The 11500-nt window shown below is 42.6% G+C and overlaps 1 long non-coding RNA gene across 1 annotated transcript; it reads left to right on the top strand.

Moving 5' to 3' along the window:
* Window positions 1-10087: 10087 nt before the first annotated feature.
* Window positions 10088-11034, top strand: LOC119087730. Its single transcript, XR_005091212.1, has 2 exons — window positions 10088-10181; window positions 10543-11034. It is a non-coding gene; the product is annotated as an uncharacterized LOC119087730 (long non-coding RNA).
* The last annotated feature ends 466 nt before the right edge of the window (window positions 11035-11500 follow it).

Genomic DNA, 11500 nt, shown 5'->3' with positions numbered 1-11500 from the left:
GCCCCTCACTAACTGTGACTCTAGGAAAATCATTTATAGCCTCATTAATCTTAAGTTTCCTAATCTATAAAATGAATGTAAAACTGAAAGTCTCAAGGTATTGTTTTGGGGAACCAAATAAATAGAATCATCCTGTGCATCTATGAGTAGGTGGTTCTAGAACCCCCAGTAGATACCAAAATCTACAGATGCTACATTGCTTGCAAGGCACCAAGACACACACACACACATATGCTATATGCATTAAATCATCTCTTGAGTACTTAGAAGGTCCACTATAATGTAAATGCTGTACAAATAGGTGTTGCACTGTATTGTTTACTGAATAACAAGAAAACTATTTTTGATCCAACTTTGGTTGAGCTCAAGATGAGATTATAGACTGTCAGCAATGTACCTGGGCTAAGAAGAGTAGTGGAGCAATATTCTACAATATTAAAACTTCATTTTGGTGAGGGCACACCTGTAACCCCATCACCCAGAGAGCAGAGACAGGAGGATCATGGGTTCAAAATTAGCCTGGGCTACACAGTGAAACCCCACTCTGAAAACCAAGGGTAGAGAACACAGCTCAGTGGTATAGTGCTTGCCTCACATGCACGGGGTCTTGGATTTTCTTTTCAGAATAGGAAAATTAAATCATATCAATAAAAAGAACTAATGAATCCAAAGTGTTTTCTTACATGGCATTTAACTTGTGATCACCAGTGATGTCACTTTGTGCCACTGTCCCCTTCACAGGCTGTGATGAGAAGGGTGTCTGCCTTCTATAACCTCAACATAATTATTACAATGTATCAGAAAAACCTAAGCTGAGGTTTTTCTGCAGTATTTGACCAGGATTCTTCAAGAATGTGAGACAATGACAGCAAGCAGACAGAGAATGTTGAGGCATCATCCCAGACCAGAGAAACCTAAGGAGACATGTACAAATGTGAGTTCTTAGACTGAGCCCCATGACAGAGGAGGAACCGATGCAAAGCCTGTGAAAAAGAAGGTTTGATGTTTAGCAAATAATGCATCAATGTTCCCTTAATGATTTGACAAATGTAAAGAAGTTAAGTAAAGCTTGAGCATTAGAGAGAGAGGCATAAAAGGCATACAGGGAATCTTAGTAATGTCTTTTCAATTCTTCTGTAAACCTAATGCTGTTCCAAAACAATTCTTTGTAAAATGAAAGGATGGAAAATGTTTCACCACCTAAGCACTAATGAAAGGAAAGCTGGAGCAGCTGTGTTAGTACCAGATAAATACACTTAAGTAAGAGGTATATGTGATGGTATATCAATGAGTTTGTCAAGAAGACATGGCGAATCTAGACACATATTTACTTAATAACACAACAAGGGGCTAAGGATGCAGAGCATGCAGGCAGCACACACCAGGCCCTGGGCTCCATCCACAGTATAGCAAATAGCAGTACTAGTAATATGGCTTTAAGGAACATCAAAACAGGGGCTAGAAGAACCCAACAGAGAATGGGAAAAAAGACAGCAATTGATGAAGATTTAAACATCATTTAAAAAGCATCAGTAATTGAAAACAAGATCAAACATGTCAATAAAGACATAATAGCTTTTAACATTGTGTGCAGCAGTGTGCCCACCAGATATGCTCTGATTAGCAGAAAGACTTTGTCTCCATCTCTTCTCAGGTCCACATTCATGGATGTCACACTAGCAGCTAAAATATTGCATTGGTGATTTAAGTGGATGATAGGATTCTTCAGTTGGCTAGTTTTTTTTTCTTTTCTTTCAAAAGCTTGAAAATTCTGAATTCTGTTTCTTCAGTAAAGAACTATTTCACCTCCTCCTCTCCTTCCTCTTCTTAGTCCTCTTCTTCCTCCCTCCTCTTATTTGTCTGTTGGGGAAAGAATCAAGATCACCAAGAGTGCCTTCAAAACACTCTACTACAGAACTAAACTGTCAAGTCATCTGTTTCTTCTTGCTGCTAGCAAGCCATGTCTCCTCTGAGATCCAGTCAAGAATTTCTTGAGATACCATTATCAACCAGAATTCAGTAATATTCAGTGGCATTTAAAAAGCATCCATTTTGGTAGAAAAAAACTTTTGTGTGTCTATGTTAGTTGTTCACCAAGAGAACCCATATTCATAAAACAGGCATTAAAGCATGAAAAATATTCATTAAAAAAATAAAAATATAAGATAATTGAAACCATAAGAAATATATTCTCTATTTGCCATGAAACAAAGCTCAACAGAAATATAAATATGTCATTAAGAAAATTCACAAATGTTTGAAACTTAAACAATAAACCCCTAAATATCTCCAGGACCAGAAAAAAAGATACTTCAAGAGAAATGAATAATAAAAAAAAGTCATGGAAATACTAACTGAAAAAAAAGAAAAAATCAAAATGAGTGAGTTGTATCCAAAGCAGTGATTGTTGAATACTTAAGCTACAAACAGCCTGTATTAGAGAAGAAAACACTGAAACAAATGACTTTGCCTTTTACCAAAAGAAATTAAAAGGAGTAAATGAAATGCAGAATTGAAGAAGGCGCTAAGGATGAGACATCAATGACATAGAAAAGAGAGAAGCAGCTAAAGAAACTTGGAAACAAAATGGGATTCTTTAAAGGTTTCACACTGAGAAAGTTCCAGGCACAGTGGTTAGTAGTGAAAAAGGATGCACAAATCTTCAATTCTGAGTGTGCAGAAGGAGACACCACTACACATCCTACAGACATGAAGAGGAGAATAGGGATATCATAAATAAGTTTTGTAGGTGCAGTTTTAAAATCCTATGTGAAATAGACAAATCTCTTGGATGATTTTTCTTACTAAAGTTAATTCAAGAAGAAAAGGAGAAGCAGATAGGGACAGAGGTTTAGTTCTGTGCTGGATGGCTGGACTAGCAGGTGTATGTGTGATGCCTTGGGTTCCATCATCAACACAGGAAAGAGGAGACAGAAGAAGAGGAGAACAAAGAGAAAGATGAAGAAGAGTCAGCCCATTATTGAAGAAATTAAATTCATAATTCAAAAATATCTGACAAAAACAGGCTAGCTGATAGAATGAAGAATTTCATCATTTATTTGTGGAATAGACAATATCAATTATACACAAAGACTCCAGAAAATACAAGATAAAAAATATATTCTTATTTATTTGTTTAGCATTGACCTGATATCAAAGGTAGAAAAATATATCACTGTAAAGGAGAATTACACATTAATGTACCCCATGGATATAAAAATACTCAACAAAGCCAAGTACAGTGGTGCACTCCTGTAATCCCAGCTCGTAGAAGTGCTGAGGCAAGATAATGGAGGCTCAAAGACCAGTTTGGGATCACATTTATAAATAAGAACAAAAATTCTGTACACAATTTTTACAAATCCAGTCCATCAAAACATGAATATGACAAGAGATCATCACTTAGTAGGCTTATTCAAGGACTGATAGATTAATCTTACAGTCAAATATTAATCAATGCAATTCACCTTCACTAGAAAACTGAAATAAAGAATAAATTCATGCCAGCACTGCTATAACACTGATTTTGAAATGTACATTTGTCTCAACATGAACGAACCCAGGAAAAAACTATTTGAATTGTGCAAACTGAATATGAACAATTTTGTCAAACACAGCACCAACCTAGAACACTGCTTTCAGTTGCACTAAGTGGCTTGATAACACAGAGCCTACAGCCACACATCCCAACCAGCCCCAGCAATTTCAGCTTAGCACCTTGACTGAGCCACATACTTCTCACCGTCCTCCACCTCTTCACATGAATTCATGAGCTGCAGCCTCCCTGATAGACTCTTCCCCAAACAAACTCAGTATTTTCCAGATAAATACATAGCGTGTGTATTGTAGTCATCTTGCTTTTCCTAACAACAAGATGCATCCAAACCAGGGCTGCTGTTTTATTAGCTCTCTCTCTCTCTCTCTCTCTCTCTCTCTCTCTCTCTCTCTCTCTCTCTCTCTCTCTCTCTCTCTCTGTGTGTGTGTGTGTGTGTGTGTGTGTGTGTGTGTGTGTGTGTGATCAATACAGTTTTTGTCTGTTGTGCTCTCACCCCAACTTTTCTATAAGCACGGAGGTTTTCCTCGGAAGATTTAAAATAGCATCATGCTTTTCAGGAATATGCACCCTGTTACAGCAGAACTAATTGCAATCATCTTAATAGACACAGAAAAAGCATTGGACAAAATTCAGCACCAATTCAAGACAAGAAACTCTCAGCAAAGGCGGAATACAGATGGTGCCTGACTTACTATGTTTCAACTTATAAATTTTTGACTTCGGGATGGTGTGAAAGTGACATGGATTCAGTAGAAACTGTACTTTGAATTTTGAATTTTAATCCTTTCCCAGGCTAGGGACATGCTGTGACACTCTCTAGTGATGCTAGGTAGTAACAGCAAGTTCTCAGTCAGCAGGTGGTCGCCGAGTAAACAACTGATGCTCTGCAGTGCACTGCCTTGCTAAACCAGGGTGTTGGGTAGGTTAATCTAGTCGCCTCATTTCCCCCTTAGACATTATCTACTACGTGGATCTGGATGCAGCCCCATCATAAATGGAGGGAACAGCCATATCTGTGAAAGGGGACTTCCTGGACTAGATTAACGATGCCAATGAAGAAACTACTCCTTGTGTTGTATCTAGTTACAGAATATCAAATGCCTCTCTTGAGATGGGAACGAGGCAAAAGTATGACTTACTATCTCCGTTAAAATTTGTAATAGAGGTCCCCTATAGTATAGCAAGACAAAATACACACACATACACACACCACACACATACACATGTGTACATACAAACACATACATGCATAGATAAATGGTACATAGCTAATACACCAATCTATGAAGAAAATTCAAATAACATACCAAAATCAGAATTAATTCATGAATTTAGTGAGGTAGTCAAAATAAAATACATAGCCAACACTTAGAAAATTTTAAGAATGGAACCTTTTAAGGCATGGCAGCACTTACTTTAATACCAATACTTAGGAGTTTGAGGCAGAAGGATCATGAGTTCAAGATCAACATGAACTACATAGTGAGTTCTAGACCAGCCTGGGCTACACAGTGAGACCATATCTTAAAAGCAAACTAGTGTTGTAGTGGACCAAAAGTCTGTGGGCCGGGGATGCGGCTCTGTCAGGAGAGTGCTTTCCTAGGATGCCTGAAGTCTTGGGTTTGACCTCTGCATCACACCATGTCAGACATGGTGGGCACACCTGTAAGCCCTGCACTCTGCAGCTGGAGCTGGGAGGTTCACAAGTTCAAGGTCCTCTTCAGCTACACAGCAAGTTTAAACCCAGCCCAGGCTGCATGAGATCTTGTCTCAAATATATACATATCTTTTTTTGGTAATAGTGTAATCAAAATAGTATTTAAAGATAAATGAATGAAGTAGAACACTAAAAGTGTAAAAAGTAAAACTTATTGCTGAGATAAGGTAGGAAAATGACACTGAGCTCTGCTGTATTGAAGGATGGAATACTCAATAGTATGAGTATTTGACTGTCTCAAATTAATCTATAGACTTAACACCTCAGCCAAAATCCCTTAAGAGTTTTGATAAACTGAGTCTAAATGTGCTATGGAAATGCACACGCATGTGGAGATGAGATTGAAGGTAAAACCAGAGGTGAGGGACTTAAGCTACTCCGTTTTAAAAATGGCTATAGAGCCATAGTAATGAGGATAGTTCGGTATTGGTATCACACAAAAGGAGACAGATGAACTGAACAGAATAGAGCCCAGGGATGAAACTATGTTCCTATGGTGGATGGAGTTTTGACAGAGCTCCCAGGTCCTCAGGGGAGAAAGAAATGTGTATGATAAACCATGCTAAAACAACCACATATCTGTACAAGCAATACAGATGTCCTTTCTGACATAATGCTGTACACAGAGCTGAACAGAAAAAAATTGAGAAAATTCTGCAAAATTGCTCAGATAAAATATAACAAACACTAAAATGAAAGACTGAAAAAAAATGGACTTCAGGAAATTTCAAACTTTTACTTGTCAAAAAATGTTTTTTTTTTAAATAGATAAGGCGAAATGTGAAAATATTTGGGAACTTTAAAGAATAGGATTGAGGGTATAGCTCAGTAGTAGAGAGCTACCAGTGAGGGTCTGGGGTGTGGCTCAGTGGTAGAGCCCCTGCCTAGAATCCCCCAGTGAGGGGCTGGGGGTGTGACTCAGTGGTAGAGCACCTGCCTAGAATCCACCAGTGAGGGGCTGGACTGTGGCTCAGTGGTAGATCCCTTGCCCAGCATCAGAAAGACTCTGCCTCCATTGCAATTCTGCAAATAATAAATACACAGAGAGCAAGATAATGTATGTGCATGAATGAGGTAAGTATCTAGATTATATAAAGAACTAGTACAGCTTAAATATGAGAAAACAAGCAATTCAAATAAACTAAAGCTCTCTATCATTCTTCCACAACAAAATATATTAGGAAGTCCAGAACATGAATACCCATCCAACACTATCAGCTCTTAAGTAAACACAATACCATCCCAATTTGACACAGCTGTATACACACAAGAAGGCAAAGCCAGGGAGACTGACAATACTAAGTGCTGGCAGAGACATGGAGCAACTGGAGCTCATATAATACTGATGGCCTGTTTGGCCCAGTAATCAAGCTACTGGGTGACTCTAAGACAAATTTAACATATTTTAACGTGGAAAATGCTACTTTAGTGCTCACAGTAGCTTTATTCAGAGTGTCCTCAAGCTGGAATCCACAAAATCATCCAAAATGGGGAAATAGAGCAACCATTTGGTGGTGCATCCACACAGTGGAATAATGCTCTGCAATAGATAAAATCTAAATACACACCAAGTTGCTGCAGTCTCTTAAAAAGGCATGAGGAAAAGAACCCACCCACTCTGTGTGGTCTCACTTATTCGAAATTCTTAGGGAAAAAAAGCAAAATGATGGTTGACAGAGAGGCCAGTGATTGCTTAGAGACTGTTAGAGAGTGAAACAAGAGGCGTACAGAGGAACTTTTCGGGGGAATGTCTCATTCTTGACTATGTTGCTAGTTTCATAGCTGTGTATGTTTTCAAAAATTCGACAAATCAGGCTGTTTATCTTGCATGTGAATTATACCTCAATAAAGATGATTCTTTTTTTTCCCCAAGAAGTATAACGTGCACTGGGAGCCTTGCAACTAAGAAGGGGACTTCAGCCAGAGACCTTCTGGAACATCTGTCTGAACAGATGTTTTCTGTGAAGGGTACTGGGGCTCAGCGTGTTAGGGAAAGCTCCTTGGGCAGACAGGGCAGGTTGTAGCCGGCTTCAGGCGGGGAAATGAATGCTGGGTTTTTCCAGATGAGCTGGGTTTGATCTTGGCTCTTCTTTTAAACTTGACATGGGTGTTGGCAAGCTCCTTGGCTTTCTTGAGCCTTGCATTTCGTCTCCCTGCCTGTATAATGGGTGTTGAATTCTCTCTCTACCCAACTCACACAGACTGTCCTGCCAATCATCTGAGTTAAGGAGGGGTGAAAAAAACTCTGAAAACTTCAAAGTGCTGTGTGCGTGTGCAAAGAGGCATGGGGGTGCTGTGTGCATGTGCAAAGAGGCATGGGGGTGCTGTGTGCATGTGCAAAGAGGCATGGGGGTGCGGTGTGCATGTGCAAGGAGGAATGGGGGGTGCTGTGGGCATGTGCAAAGAGGCATGGGGGGTGCTGTGTGCATGTGCAAAGAGGAATAGGGGGTTCTGTGTGCATGTGCAAAGAGGCATGGGGGTGCTGTGTGCATGTGCAAAGAGGCATGGGGGGTGCTGTGTGCATGTGCAAAGCGGCATGGGGGGTGCTGTGTGCATGTGCAAGGAGGAATGGGGGTGCTGTGGGCATGTGCAAAGAGGAATGGGGGGTGCTGTGTGCATGTGCAAAGAGGCATGGGGGTGCGGTGTGCATGTGCAAGGAGGAATGGGGGTGCTGTGGGCATGTGCAAAGAGGAATGGGGGGTGCTGTGTGCATGTGCAAAGAGGAATGGGGGTGCTGTGGGCATGTGCAAAGAGGCATGGGGGGTGCTGTGTGCATGTGCAAGGAGGAATTGGAGGTCAGCATTGAAGATGGCAAACGAGTTTTAGTTCTCAGTGACTACACACGTTTTTTTAGAATCACTGCTCACATTGAACAGGAAGGGAGAAGGGAATCTCCTCCTTCCAGTTGGATATTTTGATATCTTGGGGGTTCACTGGGTCTATTTAGATTTAAAGATGTTACCTGAAACCCTCTAGGTAAAGAGAAAAAAGTTGGGGGGGGGGGGGATGGAAGTCCTTAGGAGGCAAACTAGATAAAGTCATTATCCTATAACCAGGTGATAACAGTTCCTCTCACGTTAATCCACTTCTAATCCCTTCAAGGGCATGGGAAAACGTCAGGGAATAAAGGCCACTGCCATTTCACACACTGCATCTTATGAGTGGATTTGTCAAACTTCTCTGGCCTGTGTATCTGTCTGCTTGTCCAGATGTGACAGGCATGGTGGGTGGGAGGAAGCACAGCTGCTTATTTGGGAACAGAGGGGCTCTCATGATCTCTACCTTAGGACTTGAACTGGAGGCAGTGCGGGGGGAGGGGGCCAGTGGGGGGAGACTGTTAATATCCCTGAACAACCATATCCAAGAATTACTAACAGACATTCAGCCCACACCATGATCCTCTGTATTCAATTTTCTTTTAGAACTGAAACAAAAGCTAAGATCTGAGCACACAGCCAAGTAAAGGCACAGCTGGGTTCTGCCCCAGGGAACCTTGGCTTTAGGGTTTCTGCAGTTCCCTCATCTCTGAGGATAGATTGTATTGCCCACTTCTCCATTACAGACTCCTGCAGCCTTTGGGCCTCCATACTCCTTTTCTGAGGTTTGTTTCCTTCTATCTGAGTGAGACAAACAGCATCCAGCGATGAATGATGCCAAGTGCCAAGGACTGTATTCTGCCCCTCTTAAGCCATTTAGAAACCCTCAGGCTCCTTTCTCTTCCCTAAACCCCCATACTGGATGACTCCCGCTGTGAGGGTAGACTGTGGGTCCAGGTCTCTGAAGATGTTTAAGTGGAGATTGTATTTTAGAGGTTGTCCTTCTTGCTTAGTAGATGGCACAGCCAAAGCCACTGCAAAGGGAGCTTGAGAATGGGAAAACAGGGTCTCCCACCATGAGACATGTAAACTCTGCCCAGACTGAGATTCTTAAATACAAGTGGGAAGGTCTGGACATGGTTTCTTCCAGCACTGAGGCTCTGTCTCCAATTCGAGAGAGTGTTACAATGTGGCAACCTTCAGCAGGCACTTGGGTTGTAGGGGAATCTGCTTTCATGAAGGGATTAATGTAGCTCTCTTGGTCATACATATGTTTTCACCAGCGTGGATTACCTTTATCCTTGCTCTCTCCTGCATCCACCTGTTTCCCTTTTCACGTTCTGCTGCATGCACATGGAACATCTATCCCATTCCCAGAAGTGGAGCAAACATTAGCATCATTTTCCCGGACCTTAAGAACTGTCAGCTGAAGAGTCTTTGTAGGGTGGGGTGGGGTTGAGACAGGGTCTCACTGTGTAGCCCTGGTTGGCCTGGAATTCACAGAGGTCCTTCAGCTCTGCTTTCTGGATGGTAGGATTAAAGCCACCATGCTCGGCTAACGAGACTTGTGTTTCTTGATGAATTACCCAGTGTCAGGCCCTCTATCACAGCAGCAGACAACAGACTAGGATGGCAAACTTTAGTCACTGGCACCTGTCTTCCTTCTGGTTCCCTATAAATGAGTTGTACAGCATCAAGGGTAGCAAGACCTGGATGTGTTGGAAACCAGGGAATCCCTTCACTCAACTAAGGTTTGGGATGTACCCTGAAAACTTCCAGAATAACCTTTGTACTTCACTTCCCAATGTCTAAGCTTATGGAGGGGACTTCCCCGGGGTGAGCTGCTTGGTGGCCGCTGATAGCTGCTCCAGGGATAAACAGGAAAGTTCCTTGAGCCTCTTTTGACAGGCTCATTGGTCCTGCTCAGCATTGACATCAAGTAGCCAGCGTTCTGCAAACTATGACATCACAGGATCACAGACGCTCCGTGGCCGTTGACTAGCCCTGCTCCGTTCCAACACAGCACTCACCAGTGTCACTGTCTGCAGTGATGTTCAGTAACTACAAATTGGACATCATCTCAATTAACAAGGTACCTTCGGGGCGTCTCCCAGCCGAATATCCCAGCCCAATTGTCCGCACTGTCATCAGGCCCTAATCAACTAATGATGGCTGAAAATGAGGGAGGCCAATCCCAATAAATTCGCAGGAAAGTCATTTTTCTCTTTTAATGCCCCTCTCCCTCCTCTTCTTTCTTCCCACGGCACAATGCAGTAAATTAATGTCACCGTGGTTATTACACTACGGCTGCTATGCAAGTATTCAAGAGACGGCCCTGGAATATTTTACTCCAGCATTTATTTGTCCATAAAATAAAATGGGATTTATGGTGTGACTCTCCAGTTTGAGGGTTGCATGGACGGCAGCTGGGCACATCCTTATCTCCTCCATAGGTAAAGATATAGCGGCACTTCTCCACAACAGGAGCCAGATGAGAAGGGGGTCCTGAGACAGGAGGGCCACATCTCCCATAAGATCCACTGAGGTACCTGCTGGAGAAGACTTTGCTGTAAAGGGCAAGGTGACTCTGAGAGAAGAGATTCTAGTGCATGAGAAAGGCCAGCCCGATAGCCCCCTTCCCACTTTGAAACCTTCCTGCAATTTCTCCTGCAGTTATGGGAACTGGAGTCTGGCTCAGGAGCATCTGGCCTCCCTCACTGCATCAGGACCCTGCGATGGATTAATTTTGAGTGCTTTTTTTGTCTCTTGTGGTCTCTTCTCAGTAGACAGGGCAGCCACATCAGGGAGAGCAAAGCCGTGCGAACAAGACCCAGCCGTCGTTTGTTAAAATATGCCGACTGCACAAAACTCTTCCCCGGGAAGGCAGAGAGGCTCCACCTTGGAGAACGCGCTGGGAAATTATAATTCATTGATTTGGAAGCCAATCATTTCGTATTTTGACTGCTGGCTTAGGAATATTCATATTTTACACCGCATTTAAATTTTCCTGTGCCATTAAAATCCCCGAGCTCTATAATTAGGCCTCTCCTGATAGTTACGGATGAGGTCTGTCTTCCAGGGAGAGTAACCAGGAGCCACTGGGAAGCCTGAGTGTGCAGGAGGGCATCCTCTCAGTGGTGGGCATTGCCCTCATCCCATCCCTTCTCAGGCAGGTAGCTTCACCAACCATGCGTTCTCCACGGGGATGGAGTGCAGAGTCCCTCGAGACAAGGCTGCAGCCACCAGCCGCCGCCTGCAGCACTCTCCCCTGCTCGGCTCCTGTTTACTCACTCCAACACAATTTGCATTCTGAAAGCCGAATCCTGGACGCCGATGATATTTATGAAATAAAATCCTGCCGGTTGCAGCATCTAAAACAGATGTGGCTCGCCGCAGCGCTGTGTGTGTACA

The sequence above is a fragment of the Peromyscus leucopus genome, chromosome 1, assembly GCF_004664715.2.
Source record: "Peromyscus leucopus breed LL Stock chromosome 1, UCI_PerLeu_2.1, whole genome shotgun sequence".
Taxonomy (NCBI): domain Eukaryota; kingdom Metazoa; phylum Chordata; class Mammalia; order Rodentia; family Cricetidae; genus Peromyscus; species Peromyscus leucopus.
The sequence above is the reverse complement of the archived record's forward strand: the minus strand, read 5'-3'. Positions and strand labels throughout refer to the sequence as shown.